Source organism: Trichoplusia ni, chromosome 12 (genome assembly GCF_003590095.1).
Source record: "Trichoplusia ni isolate ovarian cell line Hi5 chromosome 12, tn1, whole genome shotgun sequence".
Taxonomy (NCBI): Eukaryota; Metazoa; Arthropoda; class Insecta; order Lepidoptera; family Noctuidae; genus Trichoplusia; species Trichoplusia ni.
In genome coordinates, this window is record NC_039489.1 from 2,116,466 (window position 1) to 2,139,211 (window position 22,746).

At 37.8% G+C, this 22,746-nt stretch overlaps 1 protein-coding gene and 1 long non-coding RNA gene across 3 annotated transcripts in view; one reads left to right on the plus strand and one right to left on the minus strand.

The window, feature by feature from the left end:
- Positions 1 to 22,746, minus strand: part of LOC113499480 (DE-cadherin) — a 519,450-nt gene that overhangs the window by 68,802 nt on the left and 427,902 nt on the right. The window lies entirely within an intron of this gene.
- On the plus strand, positions 13,391 to 14,741 carry LOC113499505. Its single transcript, XR_003401115.1, has 2 exons — positions 13,391 to 13,432; positions 13,502 to 14,741. It is a non-coding gene; the product is annotated as an uncharacterized LOC113499505 (long non-coding RNA).

Here is a 22,746-nt window from a genome sequence, read left to right on the forward strand (position 1 = left end):
TTCATGAGAGTACAAAAAAATCCGTTTAAGTAGAGTTGGACTCTCAAAAAAGGTTCTGTTAACCAAACTAAGGCTTAAGTCACTTATCATCACATTTATGGCAATCAGCGTCAGCATAAAACATAAAAATATAAAATCCATTTTCCTTCGTCTAGAAATTACCCTTTGGATACGGAGCACTAAAAAGAACATCTTACCAACAAAAGTGATATAACAACTGAAATAATTGGGTCACCATACCCATAGCACCCACTTAGTTGAAATGGCAGCGAAACGACTCCATATATCAAAAACTCCAAGGAATAATTGACAGGCAATCGACGGGCAAATAAGTGACACCGTCCTCGAAACTCGAGCATCAACAAGATAACAATAAAATGTTCTAACAGCCGTAGTTTCTTATATCAAGCCAATTCAACTGTGCTAATGAGAAACGGAATCCCATGAGACACCCAACACTGAGATAAAAAATTATAAAAGACTACTTCTCCTACTACCATCTTTTCACATCCATTGACGGTTTTTCTCTTCACTGTAAACATACTTCAGTACATCAACAGCAATGGATGGCGTGTTGAGCGATAGTGTTTGTTTATGGAGTGTGGCGTGACAAATTTCTAAGAAGTGACAATCGGTGTTCTGTTTCTCGTGTACTTGAGTAGAAAGTTTATATGGAAACATCGTAAAGTTTGCAAGTGTTTTAATTGGTAGGTGAGCATATAGTTGATCTTGATTGCATTTCATTTAAGTATTAAAATAAATTAAAGAAGCATGCAAGTAATCATAAATTAGCTGATTGATGATGACTGAACTGATTTCAGGTACCTTTTTGCTATAAAAGAAAGTAACTTTAAGGTCACGTTTAAATATTGCTTTATGCAACACAAAAACAACACAGAACTTAAATTACAAAACCGCTAAACAGATCTAGCTATGAATTTAAGTCATTAGCTTTCCTCGAAACAAAACATCAATTACAACCTAAATTAAAATCAAATTCAATTCACATCATTAGCTAAACCCCACACACAAAAAAGTAATTTTCGTCATTTTACACACGCATATCATAATTAAAATAGAAAAATAAGTATGAATAATTTATTTTATTAATTAAAAACGAATGGTCAAAGAACATTTGCATTTTCATTAATTCAAGTGATTAACAATTTGTTTCTGTATTAAAGGCTTTTACGGGAAACTATGGTCCTTAATCACTTCGCCAAATTGAGTCGTTAACTGCTTCGTAATGTTTGACTGAACGTAATATTATGCTTGTAGTATGAATTTATAAAAACAAGAGGACTGTGGAAGTGAGATCGATGAAGTAAGAGACTAGTCAGACGTGGTCAGAGACGCGCTGGATCACGGTCGGATCTGACCACTATCCTCAGATATGAAGGACCGATATGCACGCACATTGTTTATGATTATCATAATTTTCCACACCACAACTAATATCAGTTCCAATAAGAAGACTGCGTAAATATATTTTTAGGAGCAAAAACTTTCAACCGACTTCAAATAAAAACTACTTAATCAAACTTGATGACTAGTTATAGGATCAAATGACAGCTATTTCACGTTAAATTTTAAACAAAACAACAACATCAGTTCATCCAGTCCAATTTTAGTGTGTCTGATCTAAATGAGAGTACGTTTTTGAAGGTAAGGAGCCATTATACCCCTCAAAGCTCAGATTCGCAGCTACTTACATCCTACATGTCAACTCGATCAATTCAAGCTAAAGGATATCCATCTTCACATGTCAAAACATATCAGTCAACGAAATTATTTGTGCTTCACTTATAGCAAATACTTCTTCAACACTTCGAAGATTGATTACTTTAACATTTAGGACAAATATTAAACAAGACAATTTATACCCTGAATCTTAAGTGTTAAGGTTGTGTTTCCATTGGATAGTAGTGTTTGCTTGTGTGACATCGCTGGGCAAATGATGCACTTAACAGTATTGCAAGTCAAATTTGTTGTTTTGCCGTAACGTACGTTAATTGATTCTGTGGGTATAATGGATTGCTGACTAATGCGAAAAAATATCGTTAGGACATAGTTGCACAGTATAACGGCTAATGGACGACTTTCGCACATCCAGTTTTTCGAGTAATACCCGGTTTTATGAACATCTATGTAATTTCAGGGAATTTATGTTAGTATTTAATTGAGTTTTATACCGAGTTTACGCTTTTGTGTTTTTCGAAATGACTGCAGTAACTTCAAATATGGGAAAAATGGTTTTAAATTTGCAATTCGCTGACTGGTTATAATGTCTAGACCATTCTTTTGTTTAAAACTTGAGTTAGTGTCTGCTGGCTTTTTTTCTACAAGCAACAATAGATGGAGTAATTTTTCACTTTAATTAAACAAGCTTTACAATTAACGAAGTCTTTAAAACAGTTATGACTTTGGGGAGGGCAATCAAGAGGCATTTGTAAGTAAGTGCTGGAAAAGAAAACCTTCATTTTGAGTCCTATTCTGTGAGTTCTTTTTTAATCTAGCGTCACCCCTGACTACATGCCTCTTTTTGTAAGTTATTTTAGTGTATCTTTTCAAAACCATCTATCCTACTCAAACCAGCCATAAGCCTCTTTCTCCCAAAGCGGTGACATCCTTACTTAAAACCTCAAATTACAGATAATTCAAGAACTTCAGTACTGCAAGGCTGATTTTTGAACGACAAAATACAATAACAAACCACGAAATAATTTAATTAATCAGGGCCTATAAGCTGATTGGACGTGCTCATATAAAATAATGATTCATCATTATAATGCATTTTGTTTTATTTTAACGCACACGCGACACATAAATATTCATTTTCGAAGTGACTGGGGTTCCCTCGATTTTTATAATGATGACGTGTCGGTGTATGTTAATTCGTTACGAATGAACACCTACGCGTTAAGTGTGTTATTAAAGTACCAGCACTTTTAGTTGCGTTTTAAAGTACGAACAGTTAATTATTGTTGCAATTTTTAATCGCTTTTTAATAGAGTAAGCTTTCGCTTTTTTTATTTAAAATTCTGTGGCGTTAATGTTAGGGTAGCAACACGTTAACCGGATCAAAGTGCATTAAAAACAAAAACCTTATCGAGGAAATATGTAGTACTTTATGTTATAAATTCTATTCGAAATAAGTATAGACAGCAAACTATTTCTTTGCAAAACAAAGCTCAACGCTTTTAACAGCGGCCTCCACATGGATTACTATTATTTCACATTCCGAACACGGATTAAACACTGCTTTACCATTAAAGCAAAGTTTTATAACGAGTATTTCTACTTAGGAAAAAATAGAGCAAAAAAGGCTTTCGCTCATATTGTAGAATGCCATCCATTTAGCGAGCTGTGGCATAAAGCTGCAGACACACGACACGGGCTCATCAATCACTCGGGGACACTTTTATATGGTCCACATTCGCTGTGACAATACGAGAACGTTTTTTTAAGGGGATATTTTTTAGTAATTTTTTTTTCGTCCGAAATATATAAGTTTTGTCGCCCTAAGTGTAAAGTTGTGTTCTCTGTGTCTAGTACCATGTGTTTTTCAGTATTTACAGTCATTTTTAAGTCTGTTTTGTTTTGAGTGTAAAACGGAACCCTAATACTGATGCTCCGCTCTCTATCTATCTATCTACTACCAGGCTGTATCTCGTGAACTGTGATAGCTAGACTAGACAGTTGAAAATTTCACAGCTGATTTACTTCTTCACTAGAACTTAAATTAAGACCGAGGTTAAGCATATTTTGTCAAAAAATTGTCCCGTAACTAAATTGATATTTTTACCTATTTCGTCCTGAGTCGGACAAGCACTTGACTAGATTTATAAGGTTTACGCTTTCTGTACTGAGAGTAAACTCTAAGCCGAGCAAACTACAACAAGCTCAGTGTATACCCCGAATTGAATCGACCCTATCACAGCCTTACATACTTACTTTTCTAAAGAAAACATAGTCTTTATGTTATAACCTACTGATCCTCGATTTTCCGTCTTGTTATATAAATAAACAGCGGTACCTAAGTATCACAGAACCAACAACACTCAAGATAGCATCGGTATAACACTTAAGCCAAGTAAAGGCGAATGATTGTGGGTCTCAGCAGGTAAATCCATTACGTCCAAAGTGGTCGACAATGACCCATATAATGGATCACTATGAGCCTTTCATATGGCGACCATATCATTTTATAATACGGCCTAAAAGCTTATGCGGATATGCTTACGATATTTTATAGAATCGACTATTTTTCGTAACTTTTGCCGTAGAGTTCTGTAAGCATGGAACTTAATAGGTTACGTTGTCTGTCCGTTTGTCCATCGTCAGACTGTGAGTCTGTTTGTCATGAACCATGATTGCTAAACAGGAGAAATTTAAATAGTTATGTCTATTCCCACTTAATATCATAAAATCGTAGGTACTTGACCGCTTTTTTTGCTAACATCTTGACTCATAACAGACCGCATCGAGTTCTGATCTAAAATTCTAGGAAAAAATGCTTCGGTTACCGATTAAAGTCTGGCACAATTTCCGGATTCCAAAACCCAGTTGTAAGCTAAGCATATTATAATCCCTAGCCTAAATAAGAGCTTAATAAAGATTGGGAAGCGTATTTTACCAACCTTATTTTTACGAACAGAGACTAAAATTAGGAAATATTAAAAAGATTATGACAACAAATCCTAACGCCTGGATCGTAGGGTCCGCTATCATTGAATTTATCAAAACCCTTATTACAAATGATATTTGGGTCCAGTCTCAACATGATCCGCGTTCTACCCCTAGCTATATTTAAGGGGGGAAGTAAAATTAAACTTTCGAAGGATTTAAGAACCAGTTTTAATCCTTTATAATTCTAATAAAAATATATGCTGATGACAGCTTTATTTGAGCTATTATTAAAACTAATTAGTACAAAACCAATATGGGGTTTAAAGTTTTACGAGGAATTTTTGTGTTTTACTATAAAATAACGGCGATTCGAAACTACCCTGTAAACTTATTCCAATAACAATAAAAGTCCACTTATTCAGCGGTTTATGAAGGAAAAATAACATGAAATAATGTTAAATTTTATTGCACCTTTGAATATACGTAGACTAATTGTAGCTCCTATAATTGTACTGTGAAACCATAAAGTTGAACTGTTTGAAAATGTTTCTATCCTATGATTTCCGAAATCATGCAATGATAAACAACGACGGATATGTTTTTGGTCTGAACATGTTTTTAGATGAATTTGTAAGATTATTAATATCATTAAATCCCGTGTGGCTCCATAAGCTATTAGAATCTGAGAATAACAAGCAAGGAAAACAAAATTTAATTTACAACTTCCCGTGAGCCAAGGATACTTGTGGTAAAAAGAACTATTAAAATGTTTGAAAAACCCATCGCGTCGTTTGTAATTAATAATCATGTCAGGGCGAGCACGGCCTAAATTAATTACATGTTTTTTATTTCCAAAACTCAACTTTGAAAAGGATGTTTCCTCAGCCAACAAATAATCTGTCAGACAGCATTCTACGTTCACTAATGCCGCCATGCTATCGAAGTTACTCTTTTATAACAAATTAACTACTTAAGAGCCATTTCACATTTTTTCCCGAATTGTTAAGACTTTGAGCTTCTCTATTACCATCTTAGGTAATACCTAGAGTTTATTGAACGAGTATAAAATGTAGGTTAATCTTTTATATTGACGTTTAATGAAACACATTTACTAAAATCGCTTTGTTTTATTTGTAATGACCCATCTCCCACAACCATTTTACTGAAAAATTGCCGCAGAGTCAACTTCGGAGTCCTGAATCTATCAATAATACTCATAAATGAAACTTAAAAAAATACATACAGGGTCAGACATGTATTTTTGTAGACGTTTAATGAAATAGATTCCTGAATTTTATTACCATTAATGAGTAAAAAAATTAATTCTTCGACCAATTTTTCACTTTTATTTTGTGTTTTATACGTGTTTTTTGGTTGAAATACGAAGTAATTGTGAAAATAAAATTATTCCAAAATAATCTATGTTCTTTAGACAATCGAACCCTATAGTTATTTTGACAATATTTGCATAAATTTTGTCAAAATATCAATTTGAACATCAGTCTAAATCACAATAAATTACTAAACGTAAGTGTGCACCGATCAGAACGGCGCGAGCGCCCGTCGAGGAAGGACCTGTGCAATTTTTTCCGTCGTCCCGATTTCCGAGCGCTCACGAAATAAAGTGAATATTATACTACGACCACATAATTTTGATCCGCTTTGCATTTTTATTTTTCGTAAGTTAGATTTTGTTTGTTTTCACATATTGTTAAGATGTGTTTTTTTTTTTGTAAAATAATTATATATTTTTTTTATTAATTGTTTGTAATAAGTAAGTAGGTATATCAGTTGTCTGGTTAAATATATTTATTTTTATATTTTATTTTATTTTTTTTATTTTATATTTAACATTCATTTATATGTAGATATCGGAAATTAATAGTTATTTTTTTAGCATTTTAGAATGAGAAACCGTCTAAACCGCATGGAAGAGGGTAGCACTTTTGTATTTGATCCGACGTAGACGACAAGGAAACACCGGCCCCATTGTACATCCACCCCGTGTTCTATTTTACCATTTTTTTATAAGTATCATTTGCTATAAGTATTTTACATAATACCTATCAGTGTTTCTTTGTTTATTTTATTTAGCGTAATGTGTAAACGCATTACGCTAAATAAAATATTCAATTTTTCATAATCTATAATTTTTACCAAAACATATTACAATAACGGCTCAAGATTGTTTCGTCGGTCTTGACTCTCATGTTACACTGTTTATATTGCATTCGTGTGACTCGCTACGCACACATAGACAATGACGCACTCTTTTGCCTAAACTTGAGCGCAATCATTTTGTGAAATGGCTCTTAAATAACAACTGCTTGTATTAAAACTACAAACTAAAACATCTTACCTAAATACCTAAGCGTGAAATAGACGACTACCAAACAATACCACTAAACTGCACTACACTGCACTAACACGACACAAAACTATCACTAATTCACTCTAGTTTACACTACTTTACACAAATAAATAAATTTCAACAATAATACATGAACAATTCTAAATTATGATACTAATATATCGAATGAAATGCAAATGGTCTGATGAAAAAACCACAAGCGAAGCGAACCAAAAGTGAAATGAAACTATCATTCTATCGCGTTCTGGCGGACGGATTTAACATCTTTAGCATAACTCTTAACGAACAACAAAGTTCGGTATCATTCTATCTCGTTCTGGCGTATCTCTCCGTCCCTATAACTAGAAAAATTGCGGCTTCACTAACTCCTAAGATTGGCTCGTTTTGTGACGTCAAAGTTCACGATCGCTGCAATAGAAACTGGATACCTGTTTCGCCTTACGAGTTATTTACCTTAGTCTAAGCCTTACGCTTTATTTTAATTTTAAGTTTATTTCTCTTCGGTCTAGCTAGCAGTGTGTGACGCAAATTATTATTTTATAAACGTTGATTGTCGAATAATACGCCTTATTCAATATGATATATACTTTTACTTTTAATTATTAGAGAATATACAGTTAAAAAGTTAAGAAAACACGTAGTACAGATGCGCGTGCGCCATGTTTGTGGTTGCTGCCGAATAGTGCCGAAGTTAAATGCTTAATGCCCGTTGGCGCGACTGAGACACATCTCAGAATATAGATGTGACATCTGTCACAGATGTGAAATCTGTCTGTGTGACAAATGTCACAACTGACATGTAACGTTGCGTTCAGTAATTATAAATCGTTAAGTACCCATAATTAATATTTTGTTTTACTCATCAAAGTAAAGGTTGGAAATAAAGTATTTTTGCATGCTTTATTTTTATATAAAAGTATAAAGTATAATGTGTGGATAGCCCTTAATGCTTTGGTAGGGTCCGCGTCAAACTCGGCAAGAACTTGTTCGTCAATGGTAGTATCGGGTCGAGCTACGTTCACTCGTGGTTCTTGAAAGTTCAGGTTACCGGTTTGTCGAAAACGTCGGTAAGTACTCGTCAAACGTCTGATGACTGGGTACTCGGCGGTTGGGATAACGCTTTTGATAAATCCTTCGTGCTTCACGCGAATTTGTATGAGCGCTTCCATACGCTAACAACATGTCCGCGTATTCCTCACTGGTAAAAGCAGCTATTTCTTTACCAATAACAACAGGTAATAGTAATAACAAAAAACTTAACTAAAGTGAACAAAAACAAACGTAAGCGTAACGGGCACGTGAAATCGCAGAGGCAGTTAAGTCTTGACTAAAAAAAGCATTCATTCTGAGGCGACACGGTGCCACGAGAGCGAAAGAGAGCAAAAATACGCTATGACTGCGCAAGAGTGAAACAAAATTTCTACCTGTTTCGTGTAACAACCATCCCAAGGGAAAAGTGAATGTCAATTTGCACCACTGCTACTGGCAAGCCGTCGGTCATTTATTTTTACCTACCCTGCAGTATTAAATTTCGCAAAACATTTCCCTTTCCGTAAAGGTAGAGTTTCGTCAAAAATGGCTACTTGATAAAATTATGAAATAACTCTTAAAGTTTTTTTTTTTCTATAAGCTAATTACATACCATTAGAAAGCTCACACACTAGGGATGTTTTGTTAAAATCGGAACTCCTCAATCATTATTTGTTTTTTTTAATGCAAGTTGACATTAAAATTTAAGTATTTTTTACATTTTTCTGTAAGTGACTCATAACTTTTTTTCTAGCTAACATCTGAATAAAGCAATAATTTTATAAGAATCTGCCAACATAAAATATTAAAAAAAAAACTAAATATGTTTTACCCATTTTTAATAAAAATTACATTTTAAAGTTAAGTGGTGAAACAAGAAGAAAGAAAAAAAATATTTAAAAATATCCAGTGGGCCAGGGCCAAATAAATTAGGGCTGAGTAAGTCTTGTAGCAGATGACCCCACCTATCCACTACTTTCGTATGTTCAACGTTCTGCCAAAAACCCTGTATAAGGTTTCGATCGAGTCTACCGTACCCTTTGACGAAATAATTAATATAGATAAACCAGAAAAAGCACACAATAAAACACAAAAGTTAAATATAATAATCGTCTATTAAACAAGATATGAAAAGGCAAGAATCCAAACTGGCGTCTATGACTAAACGCATAATGCGTTCAATGACAGGTGAAAGCTGTCATTTATGGCTATAACAGTTTCATAATTTCATATTTAATTTATTGTTGTTTCATATCCGTATTGGTCATTGCTGCACTCCAGTTTTCCTCCACAAAATTAAAGTCCGCGACAGCCCACTTTGTGAGTGTGGTCAGGATGAAGGTTCGATCGAACACATTTTTCTAAATTGCCCCCTGCACAACCACTTGCGCTTTGGATCGGGTCGTGACTCGGTTGGAAATTCAAAGGCCAGTGAACATCCGCCACCTGCTGTCCTTTTTCCCTAATCCCCAAATTATATGTGCGTTTTGTAGATTTGTCAAAGCTAACAATATTAAATTATAAGTATGTAGTAGGTTTGTACCAGCGTCCTGCGACACCCGGGTCCATCCATGGACCAGGAGATGTCTGCAGACACGCCGGCCCGGCCCCGGGAATCTACCCCGGAGGCTGTCGACTGGTGGAGGCGCGTCGAGAACGAGGCGAGGGAGGAGATGCTGCTGGGTAGTGATGGACCCGACAGCTCCCCGACCAAACCCCATTAAAGCCATTCAGGCCAACCTCCAGCACAGCCGGACTGCATCGGCCATGTTGTGCAGGCAGCTGGAGGACTCTACGGAGACCATAGCCCTAATCCAAGAGCCGTGGATTAGGAAGGGCAGGATTTGTGGTCTCACCAACGCAGGACACAAACTGATTGTCAACAGCACCGTAAGTAACCCACGTACTTGCCTACTAATACCAAAACATTACAATGCAATAATCATGACTGAGTTCTGTTCCAGGGATCTCACGGCTGTGAGGCTCCTGGTAGACCCATCCAATAGCCTATCGAGTGTCGTAATAGCATCTGCCTACCTGCCGGGCGACGAGGTCACACCGACGGCTTCGCTGGTCGCACTAATCACCCGGTGCGAAGAAGAAGGTCTGGAACTCATCATCTCAGCGGACTGCAACGCGCACCACGTCATTTGGGGCATGGATAAGTCCAACGCGAGAGGTGAGGAACTCATGAATTACCTTTTTTCCACTAACCTTAATATCCTCAACAGGGGCTCAAAGAAGACCTTTGTAACCTCAAGAGCGCAAACAATAATCGACATCACCCTAGCCACCGAACGGATATCTCAGCACGTTTCAAACTGGCATGTGTCTGACGAGCTAACCTGTTCGGACCACAGGTGGATTCGGTACCAACTAAAAATGGCCATCGCTCCTGCAACACCGAGACGAAACCCCCGGAAGATAGACCGCAACAAGTTCAGAAGCTTAACCGCGGAAGGTCTGAGGGAGGCAGACGCCGAAATCCACCACAGCACCACTGCAGACATCGAGAAGCATGTGGAACAAGCAACGCATCTCTTGAATGACTGCTTTGAGAAAGCCTGTCCTTCAACACTACCCCAGGTCAAACCGAGGGGTGCGAACCAATGGTGGGGACCTGAGCTAGACAAACTCCGCCACAGGACAAGACAACTGTTCAACAGAGCAATGAACACCAAATACCAAGAAGACTGGGAGCTCTATAAGGAAGCCCAGCGACGTCTAAAGAAGCGTATCCGACTCAGGAAGACGGAAGCCTGGAGACGTTTCTGCGAAGATATTTCAAGCAACAACCAAGCAGTCAAGGTAAAAAAGATCCTATCATGCGAACCTGAGCGCAATATAGGATCCCTTAAAAAACCTGACGGTGAATACACCAGAACCGACGATGAAACATGCGAACTTCTACTCCAAACCCACTTCCCGGGCTGTAGGATTACCACGGAGAAAGGATGGCTGGGAACGGAGATACACGTGCCGCAGGCGTCGGACTGGAGCACCGCCCGAAGAATTGTCGACGAGGACAAAGTCAGATGGGCCATAAACACCTTCCTCCCCTTTAAAACAGCGGGCCTAGATGGAATATTCCCGGGTCTGCTGAAATGGAGCGCCGAGGGGCTGATAAAGCATCTGGTAGGTATCTACAGAGCCTGTCTGGCCTTCCGGTACACCCCGCAAAAGTGGAGAGAAGTGAAAGTAGTATTCATACCGAAACCCGGCAAGAGTGACTACACACAACCAAAGTCCTACAGACCTATCAGCCTGACATCCTTCCTTCTGAAGACGATGGAAAGGCTCTGCGACAGGGACATTAGGTCAAACGCGCTACTACAACATCCGCTTCACCCAAACCAGCACGCCTACAGCGCGGGCAAATCAACAGAATCGGCACTACACAGTGTGGTCAGCACGATCGAAAGAGACTTATCGGCAAAGCAGTCGACCCTGGGAGTCTTCATAGACATTGAGGGAGCCTTTGACAAAACCAACTTTACTAGCATTGCAAAGGCTCTAGTACGACATGGCGTTGATCCAACGGTAGCCGGATGGATAGATGACATGCTCAGGAACAGGGCCATACAACTCACCGTAAATGACACAACCAGGGCCATGGTGGCGAGAGGCTGTCCTCAAGGTGGAGTCCTTTCGCCGCTTCTGTGGAACCTGGTGGTCGACGAGCTCATCACAAGACTCAACGCACAACGCCATTTCACGGTGGGCTACGCGGACGACATCACCGTCCTAATCAGCGGACCATGTGAAAGTACTTTGTGCAATCTTATGAGCTCTGCTCTAAGGACAGTCGAAAAATGGTGCATAGACCACGAGCTTTCCGTAAATCCAACGAAGACGGAACTCATACTATTCACCAACAAACGCAAACTGCCAAGCCTAAAACTACCAAAACTATTCAACACCGAACTCTGTTTGACCAGTGACGTCAAATATCTGGGAGTGACCCTGGATAACAAACTGCTTTGGAATAAACATGTAGAACAAAAACTCAACAAAGCCTGCATCACCTTTTGGCAATGTAAAAGACTAATGGGGAAAAGATGGGGCCTTTCACCCAAGATTACCCTGTGGTTGTACACAGCCGTAATAAGGCCAATCATCACATATGGAGCGGTAGTATGGTGGCCCAGGACCAAACTAACTACCGCCATGGATAAACTACAAAGCTTCCAAAGGCTAGCATGCTGTGCTGTCACAGGATGCATGAGAACAACACCAACAGCGGCTCTGGAAGTGCTGCTTGGACTGCCACCGCTGGATCTCTTCATACAACAAGAGGCAGCGGTGGCTGCTACAAGACTACAACACTCGGGACTGTGGCGCGCACAATCTAGAGGTCATGGTGACATATGGCACAAAAGCCTTGAGTCCATACCAATGCTGAATGCACCATGTGACCGAATACCTAGGATGTATGTCTTCAACAAAGCATACACGATACAAACTACAGAAAACAAACAAGATTCCTCGGGAATACACGAGGTACGCGTCTACACAGATGGCTCAAAGACGGACTCAAGCACGGGCGCAGGAGTATTCTCAATGGACTTGAACATCAACATATCAATACCTCTGGGTGCAGATAACTCGATCTTCCAGTGCGAGTGTGTAGCCATCACCCAGGCGGCCAGAGCTATAGAAAGAAGAGGGATCCAGGACCAAGCCATCAGGATTCTCTCCGATAGCATGGCGGTTCTGAAGGCACTGGACAACTACATCATCACATCGTCGCTGATACAAGAGTGTCACCAAGCACTTGAGCGCATTGCTGCAAGCAACATGGTGACCCTGCAATGGATAAAAGGCCACAGCGGATCCCTAGGAAACGACGCTGCTGATCAGCTGGCAAGGAGGGGATCGGACACGCGGATCCTTGGCCCCCGGCCATACCTGCCTGTGCCCCTTGGCCAGTGCAGGTCATGGCTAAGGCGACAGACTACTAACAATCACAACGATCGCTGGGCTACAGTTAACGGCTGCAGACAGTCAAGGGAGGCGGTCCCTATCCGTTCACCGAAACTGTCTCGCAGCCTGATTGGGCTAAAGCGGGTCGACTTACGAATAGTGGTGGGCTCGCTGACCGGGCACATTCCACTCAATAAACACCTTTTCACCATCAATGTTACAGATAGTCCACTATGTAGAGGCTGTCTTCAACATGAAGAATCAGCGGCACACGTGCTCCTGGAGTGCACGGGGGTCGCGGAATGCCGGGCAGGGATCCTCGGTTCACCGAGCTCCGTCACAGAAGCCTGCGAACGTCCCAGGAGACTTCTGCGCTTCTGGAGGGAGTTGGGATGGCTGGACTGACAGCCTCCCAAAGACACCTGACGCACAATGGGCCGACTTAGAGCCTACGTGCGGAAAAAGGAGCCCATCACCAAGGTATATACGTGTAAATAGTATCTATTGTAAGTATTAGCATATACTAACACCTATTTTGTGTTGTTTTAGATACCGGAATTTTGCCGAAAAGACACTTGTATTCCAGTCAGATCTCACAGTGCCCATGTGCGGTCATTACACGACACTGGCAGAAATTGCTAAAACAATTAGCAGATTGCTATAAAAAAAAAAACTGTTGTTTTATATTTTTAACGGGAATTTTTGTAACCCTTTCTCTTATTATTGGAACAATATTTCTATTGGTATTTCCTACTACTTCTGTTCGTTCAAAGCGTGTTTTATCCTTGCCCCTTCTGTTATTTACTAGTCCGGTACAAATTATATCTCCGGTATTTAGATCTATATTCTCTCCAGGCTTTTGCCTATTTATTTTATCTTGATTCATCGTTTCTGACAGATAGTTATATAAGACTGAACTTCTGTCTTTATGTTCTCTTAAAAGTTGTTGAGTGTAATTGCATTCTTTATTTGTATCAAAAGTACTTTTAGTTTTGGTATGTCCAAAAGTTACTTCAAAAGGTGATAAATCGAAAAGGTAATAACAGATGCGGCGGCTTGTGTTGATATTTAGCAATTCTATAGATTTTAGTTATAGTGGAATGAAATCTTTTTACTATTCCCATTGAATTAAGATTATTCGGTGTCCCTATGTGTAGCTGTATCTTATAAAACATTATAGCTTTCTTCATTAAATTATTATTAAATTCTGTTCCTGGATCACAACTTATCCTTTCAGGTACTTATTCTTTACTCTATTTTACTTACTCAGGTTAAATATTTTTCATATTATGGAGCTCGAATTATCTCTGTTGTGGATCTATTTTTAATTTCAATTGCTAGTGCTAACTGCGAAAAAGAATCAATAAGGGTTAAGTATGAGATTCCTTCTATAGAAAGTATGTCTATATAAATTTCTTTGAAAGGTTTAGTTGGGGTTTGCTTTAATTGCAGTTTAGGTTCAATGGGATTCCTATCATATTTCATTTTTTTACATATTCCTATTTTGATACTGGGTCATATACTTAAAAAGACTTATTTTCTCTTAATGAACATATTATTTTATTTCTATTTAAATACAACAAAACCTTTTATGTGCTTGCCATAGTGAGAAGAGAAATGACATAAGAAACAATGGTAACTTCACTTAGAAAAATATAAATGTATACCAATGTAAACATACTAATATTCTAACAATTTCACTAGCATTAATAATTTGGGATATTAAGTTTTGCATATGAGCCAATAATAATTTCTTTTTAATTGATTATATGTTTCCGATATTCCACGATGACATGTTTTTCCTTTGTAGTATGTTATAACCACAGTTTCTCTTTCTAACTCATTTTGAACATATATTACTCTCTCGGTGCATTCTTTAAAATCATCTATATTATATGATTCACAAATTATTTTATTAAATAGATCTCTCTGATTTTTATTATAATAATAAATAAATAAATAATCGTTTCCCTGGTATAATATTTTATTTCAGGAATTGTCTTATATACTTTTCATTATTTAAAGGTAATTTAACTTCTATAATTTTTTGATGATCTCTTGTTTGATTAAGTATTTCTAACTCATCTTTACTCCACTTTGTTACTATAATTTGGTTATTTTGATATCAATTGGCTCTTTAATTATTTCGATTTGATATTGTTTTTCTGAATCTGAGATTTCTGAGGCTGTTAATGTATCCTCGTTTAAATCTAATTGTGGTGGGTTTTACGTTGATGGTGCATTTAAAGGATTATTTTTATTTAAATTTCTTAACATGTGGATGTTAATTTTTATTCTTGATAGTGCGTCTGCGTTGGTATTTTGTTTTCCGCTTTTATAGACTACTTAAAATCATATTCTTGTAATCTTAATCTCCATCTGGTTAGTTTACTATTTGGTTCTTCTAACGAATATAACCAAGTAAGTGGTCTATGATCTGTATAAATAGTAAATCTTTTACCATATAAATAAGGTCTAAAATGTTTAACTGTCCAAATAACAGCTAAAAGTTCTGTTTCTATTGCACTACCTATATCTGTTCTCTGCATCAGATTCGACTTGCGTATGCAATTGGTTTATCACATCCGATGTTTCCTTGAGATAAAACTGCTCCTAATGCTATCTCTGATGCGTCCGTTGTTAATATAAATGGTTGATCAAAATCTGGATATTGTAATAGAGGTGCGTTTACTAGTAATTCTTAACATCTTTCAAATGCTTCTTTAAATTCTGTATTCATTTCAAATATTTTGTTCTTTTTCAATATTAGTGTAAATGGTTTTGATATTTTCGCGAAATCTTTAATAAATTTGCGGTAATATCCGATAAATCCAAAGAAAGATCTTACTTCTTTTACAGATTTTGGTAAAACATATTTTAATATAGTTTTGATTTTGTCTTCGTTGGGTTTTAATCCATCCTTAGCTATAGTATGAACCAAGTAAAGTACTTCTTTCTTTAAGAATTCTGATTTGTAAAGTTGTATTTTTTTAAAATCGCGTTTTAAAAATTATTTTTAATTTATTTATGTTCATATTTATGTTCGTCTAAAGTATTCGAAAATATTATTAAATCCTCGACATAAATTAAGCAATTTGTTCCTTGTAGTCCTTTCAAAATGTTACCCATAGCTCTTTGGAAAGTAGCTGGTGCTGTTTTTAATCCGAAAGGCATTGTTTTAAATTCATAATGTCCGTAATGTGTATTCAATTCAGTTTTAGGTATGTCTTCCTCTCGTACTTCTATCTGATGATATCCACTCGCTCAGTCGAACGTAGTGAAGTAAGTACTGTTTCCCAATTTGTCGAACATATCTGATATATTGGGTAAAGGATATTTATCATTGCAAGTTATTTCATTTAACTTACGGTAATCAACTACCATTCTATATTTTTGTTCTTTGGAACTAAATGAACAGGTGCACTCCAAGGTGAATGACTCGGTTGTATTATATTTTCTTTTATTAATTTATCGACTTGCCTTTTAATCTCAGCATTTTGAGCTGGAGGCTGTCTGTATTGTTTAATATAAATTGGATCATTATTCTTTGTACGAATGCAATGTTTTATTTGATAAGTGAAAGACAATGGTATTTCTTCACAGTAGGAAATATCCTTAAAATCTAGGCATAAATTATAGATTTTATATTTTTCTTCTTCATTCATATGATCAGGTCTTAGTTTTTCTAAATTGTTAACGCAACATTGTATCTTATCTTGCTCATACTCATACTTAGTTACCTCGAAAGGTGATTTCACAGTGAGCGTATATTCTTGTTCGGTAGTATTCTGTATTATCGTATATGCATATCCTTTATCGCATTTTACGTTTGCACTAGGCATTCTTACTCCGTTTATAAATTCTTTGTATTCCAGTATACCATAACCATGTGTAAGGTTGGTTGGAATTTTAACTTTCGTTTCACTTCTCGGCGATAATTGAATACCAACAGGCTTAAAATCTTTTGTGCTCTGTTGTAATTGTATGGGCACTACAGCTTGATCCGTTATCAGCTGTGCCCAGTGGCGTAGCGTGCCATTTTGGGGCCTGGGGCGGGAGACCCACTTTGCCGCCCCCATTCTATAGGTGCTTAATTAAAATTAAATTGCACAGGCAATGAGATACTTTTTATTGAAGAAAAAATTGGATGAGCGGTTTTACAAGCGGATTCTACGAGCCTTATGAGCAGCGAAGTCAGAAATAACTTTGTCAAAATCAATATTAGCAGCCAATTCTTGTTCAATCGACAATATAGCCAAGTTTGATAATCTAGCGGAGCTCATAGTAGATCTGAGGTAATTTTTTATTAGCTTCAACTTCGAAAAACTTCTCTCACAGCTTGCCACACTAATCGCCAAAGTCAAATATATACGAATCAAGATGACTATATTTGGAACCGAAATTCCGAGATTCAGTTTTTGAATGAACTGGAGGAGCTCCAGTGGTCCTTTACCACTTATATCTTCCTCTGATTCAGAACAGGCAATAAATTGCTGGAGACGCTTCCGCTCCATCTGAAACTCGTCCTTGTCGATGTCTTCTAATACATGGGAAAGATCACACTCGAACTTGCTGTCCAAAAGTTTTGCTGGCATCAAAAATCCGAACTTGTCCGATATTTCTTGAATTTGCTGGAATCGAGTCGTCATTTCTTGAATGACCTTGTCCAATGATGCGAACACCTCTCGACGGATTTCCTGCTCGTGAGACAAAGCTGCATCTGCAGAAGATTCATCGCCATGCATGCGTTTTTTCCTGCGAATTCTTCGCGTTTTGAGTTCGATTCCGAGTTTTTCGCAAAGAGTCTTAGCAAAGTCAATTGCTTCTTGCACTAAACGGTCTCTACTTTCCACTAAGAGGGTTTTCAAAGCGCAGAGTTTCTGAGCACACTTATCCACACTTAGTCCTCGTTGCTGCAGGTAAATCTGTGCGTCATCTACTTCAGGTAGCACTGCAGCCCAAAAGCCAAGAAAAGTTAGGAAGTTAAATGACTGCATGGCTGTCAGGAGAAGACTGGCTCCCGATCTTGTTTCGGAAGTTTGAGATGAATCTGTTAATTGTTCCAGTACCTCAAGAACTCCCTCAAACTTATTTTTAAGCATCTTGACAGCTACATGTCTAGCGCTCCAACGCGTTTCAGTGACTCGTTTCACTGCTTGACCTGTGACGGCAACCAAAGCGTTCCATCTAACAGTTGATGCAGAAAAGAAGGCAAATAGCTTCTCTAGAATTCCAAAAAACGTCACCGAATTCACTGATTCAGAAGCAGCGTGTACCCCAGCCAAGTTTAGTGAGTGGTTTGTGCATGCAACGAATAGAGCTTTCGGATTTAGTGCTTTAATCCGGGCTTGAACTCCATTGTGGATCCCTGACATTGTGGCAGCATTGTCATAAGCCTGTCCTCTCAGATTCTGTATGTCCAGTCCGTCTGATGTTATCTTCGCGATTATATCGTTGCTGAGATCTTCTGCATTTTTTCCTTTTGGTTGGAAGAAGTCAATGAAAGATTCTACCACAGCGACTTTTTCTCCTTCGATATGTACGTATCGCAGAACTTGGCTCATTTGGTCATTGTGGGAGATGTCTGGTGTACTGTCGAAGATTACGCAATAATATTTAGCTTTTTGAATACGACGGATGATGGTGGATCGAACTTGCTGTCCCAGTAAATTTATAAATTCATTCTGGGTTTCTGGAGACAGATATGAAACTGACACTCTTGCTCCCAGCTTTATCTTTGTCAGGTGTTCCATTAGAAGAGGATCGTATTTAGCTAGGAGGTGCACTAACTCTAGAAAGTTCCCGCGATTGCCACTATCATCTCCTCGAATGTCTTCTCGATGTCCTCTGAAGGCCAGATTCTGTTTGGCTAAGAACTGGATAATATTCAGCAACCTGTACAATACATCCCTCCATTTCTTCTCCTCACTTTCGAAAACTTCTTGTTGTTTCTGATCGATGGTTGCTTTACAGTTCAGGCGAACTTCCAACTCCTTCCATTTCAAGAAGCTCTGTTCATGGCCCAGGTTATTTTCATGGTCTCCGATTCTTGGATTTAGCTTCCACCATTTGTTGAATCCTTCTTCAGATGCGAAGTTCGAGCCGGAATTGCCAAACAGCTTGCAAGAAAAACAATACAAAGACTGCTTCAGAGGCGAGTACACCAGCCATGTTCGGAGAACCTTTTCGCCATTAGATAATGGTTTGTAGAACCACTCTTTGGTTAGTTTTCGGGTACCGCCTTTCGTTGAAGTCCCTGAGCGAACAACATCGGCAAATTTGGAATCGATGTGCTGTACTGAGTCAGACCCGCGACGTACTAGAAGCGTTCTGACTTCGTCGGTCATAGGAGAAGGCCAGCAACCTACATCGTCGAGATTCACATCTTTGACTTCGGCAGGAGCAGAAGGCACGATTTCAATTATGTCTTCTTTGGCAACATTCACTTTTTCTGCAGGCTTATGACTAGATGCTTGAGGCACATCTGGTGAGTCGACTTCGTCTTGACCCTGCTCTGTGGTGGGACCAGAACTACTTCCAACTGCGACGCCAGGCACGTCTTCTTCTTGTGCCTGTAAAATAAGTTATGTATTCCCATGAATATTGGCTAGAAGACACGTTCGAATTTCAAATAAGTATTTTAACTATCACAAAACAAAAGTGGTTTTGGTGACGGCGCGGCTAAATGAAAAATTATGTTACCTACCATAAATAATCAAGTGATCAAAAAACAAAGAAAATATTCCTAGACATTTACAAAACATTCCCAATACAAAATTTCATCTTATTTTGTTTAGCGGCTTAGGCTATAGAGCTGACAACTAAAAACAAACGCTCATACATACACATTTTGATTTTTTACTTTAGATAAAGAACCTTGCAATTTATTGCGAGCGACCCAGCCAATAAAATGTCTAAAATAACTGGAGTAATTCTAGGCCACACACGATTCTAGATGGAGGAATCATATATCTACTTACACTGGAATCACTTCCGCTGCTGCAGGATGCCACCGAAGACGTTAACGTGGCTTTCGAACCAGAACTAGAACTGAAATATTTCAGTAATGCACCTTGAGACTTTTTCGCATCTGCTGCTTTCTTAGCCCTTTTTTTGCGGAATTCCGCACCGCTTTCTTTGACTCTTTTCATTTTCAAAAACTAATTCAAAGATTGGGTAAAGATCTAAATGTTTAGTTTTAGAAGATTCAATAGTATTTAAAAGATCGAAACACAATCAAAACGACTTTCGTTCCGTATCCAAAACTCTCGCAAAACAAACATACGAGTAATGCGTGATTGCGTAATGGCACTTCACGATGCACTAAAACAAACAAAGTACCTACAAATGAATGCGTAGTACTAATTCAATGAGTGCGAAAGAGAGGCATCGACACGGGCCGACTCGTAAAACAAAAGATTTCAGATTCAGATCAACTCGGTTCGCGCGCGTTGCCTCGCCGGCGCGGCGGGCGGGCGGCGCGGCGTGATGCGATGTTGCCGTTCGTATGTAAACAAACAAACCTTATAAAGAGCTCTGTCAGTAATTTAGCAATTTTTCTTTTAAATAAATTTTAAAAAATCCTTTGTGCGCAAAATTTTATATAAAAATGGAAAATTATACTGTGTAATGAAATGAATGAATCATAGATCAGATCTCAACCCGCTTCAACGGCGACATTTTGCCGCCCCCGCGGGCTGCCGCCCGGGGCGGGCCGCCCCCTCCGCCCCACCCACGCTACGCCACTGGCTGTGCCTTCTCTAAATTAATAATGGCCTTTAATTCGACTAATAAGTCATTTCCAACTAGACCCTCGTAGGATTTTCCATGTTTAATATATAAAATTTATGATGGTTATCCGTATTAAAAGAATCAAATTAAATTAATTAAAGAAGTTTCATGTATGCTTACAACTCGGAAATTTTCTAAATTTAGTTTATCATTAAATTTGGTTCTGTTTTACAGTTTTCCTCGCGTTTCCGATGGTAATTATTATAATATCTTGGTGACGATCTAAAATCAGATGATTTAAATTCTCTGAAATCTTGACTTTTTTCTTCCCGATTTTTATTATCATTTTCTTGAGGTAGATTTAGTTGTATAGAATTAAATTTATTATAATTATTACTAGGAAGATTTGATTTATCTTCGTTTGTACGAGTGTTGTAATTTTTATACTGATAATTTTGATTAATTGTCTGTTGAGGCCGTTTAGGAATATATTTACAATATGTTGCATTCCTTGCACGATATTGTTGCTGGAAATTTTCCTCTTCTAACGTTATTTCTAAAGCCTTTTTTAAAGTTTCTGGATGTTGTAGTCTAACACACCTTGCCATATTCTCTTCTAAGTTACATAAAAATATATTTAACGCTATTTTGTTGTAAATTCCTATCTTACTTTTTTAATCAATTTCCGAATCCGAATTTTGATTTATTTTACTGATTAGTTTACTTTTTAATAATTGTACTCGGTGACAAAAATGAAAGTTAGGCTCGTTTGGTATTTTTCTCGCTGTTTCAAGTTGTATAGCTAAACATTCCTCGTTAAGTGGATTACCGAAATATTGTAACAAAAGTTCTTTTAACTGAATATAATTCTTTATATCCTCTCTTTCGCTCAATAAACTAGCTGCTTCCCCTGTTAGCCTACCGGCTATAATTTGGAAATTATATTCATCTTGTCCCTTTTTACCTTCAAATGTGTGTAATAAATAATCAAATTTTCTAATAAAAAGATGAATTTGACGTGAATTTCCATCAAATAACGGTCCGGATTGAAGCCTTTCTTTAGGGATAACTTCAATTTGCTTGGCCATTTTCACTCTTTTTTTTGTCCTTTTAACTAAACTATTACCCGTCATTAAATTTAAATGACACAATGAAATACAAAATACAATAAACGTTTTGAATTAGAATGGTACGTATGCTGAATTTCGCACAAATATAATTTAGATATTTCACAATTGCTATGGCTGCTAGCAAATCGGTGTGTTGCTCTTTGCAAGTGATGTTAGGTTTGTTTGAATTGAACATTAAGGAAGGATTGGACTCCTACCGATTACTAGATGTCATAAAGTTTTGTTACTAGATTGAACTTGATTGTGTTTGAAGAATTTGTGCCGGAGAGGTGCTCGCTCATCAAGGAGTCTTCTCTTCGTTGCAATACTCACTCAGTTGTGCTTCTTCGTAGTTGGACGATGTGGACTTCTCAGGATGTCTTGCCTAAATGGTTCTTCTCTACAGGAACGTTTTACCGACGAATCTTGACGAATAATCCTACCGACTGCGCCAGTTTTGTTTTTGCGTCGTGGTTTAACCGGTAATTCGGTATCGTGACTACGGTGACGATATAAATGAGTACTCGAGACTTTTTTGGAACAGTTTTAATAATTCAAATTACAAAGGTAACTTAACTTTACCTTTTTAGCGTGCGAGAGTTACTGGTAAATATCTGACTAAGCTGTTACAATGTATGACTAATTAATGTGATAACATGACTACCTACTTTTTGGGAGCCTCTTCCAGCTCCACCTTCTACCCAAAAGTTACAGTGCCCTTAATCATCTGATCCCCTATGTATGTACATCCATAACTGCCTCTTATAAAATACAATATGCGTAGAAATGCGTGGAAGTGGCAACGTTTTTTCTAAATCGTATGTCATTGTTTCTGTGTAGGGATCAGTTTTTGCGACAGCCATGTCATTTTTCAGTTGTTTTTTTTAAGATCTTGTGCAGTTTTAAGATGGGCATCCTGTTCTTCTATAACCTTTCTTTGCTTTTTTCATCCGT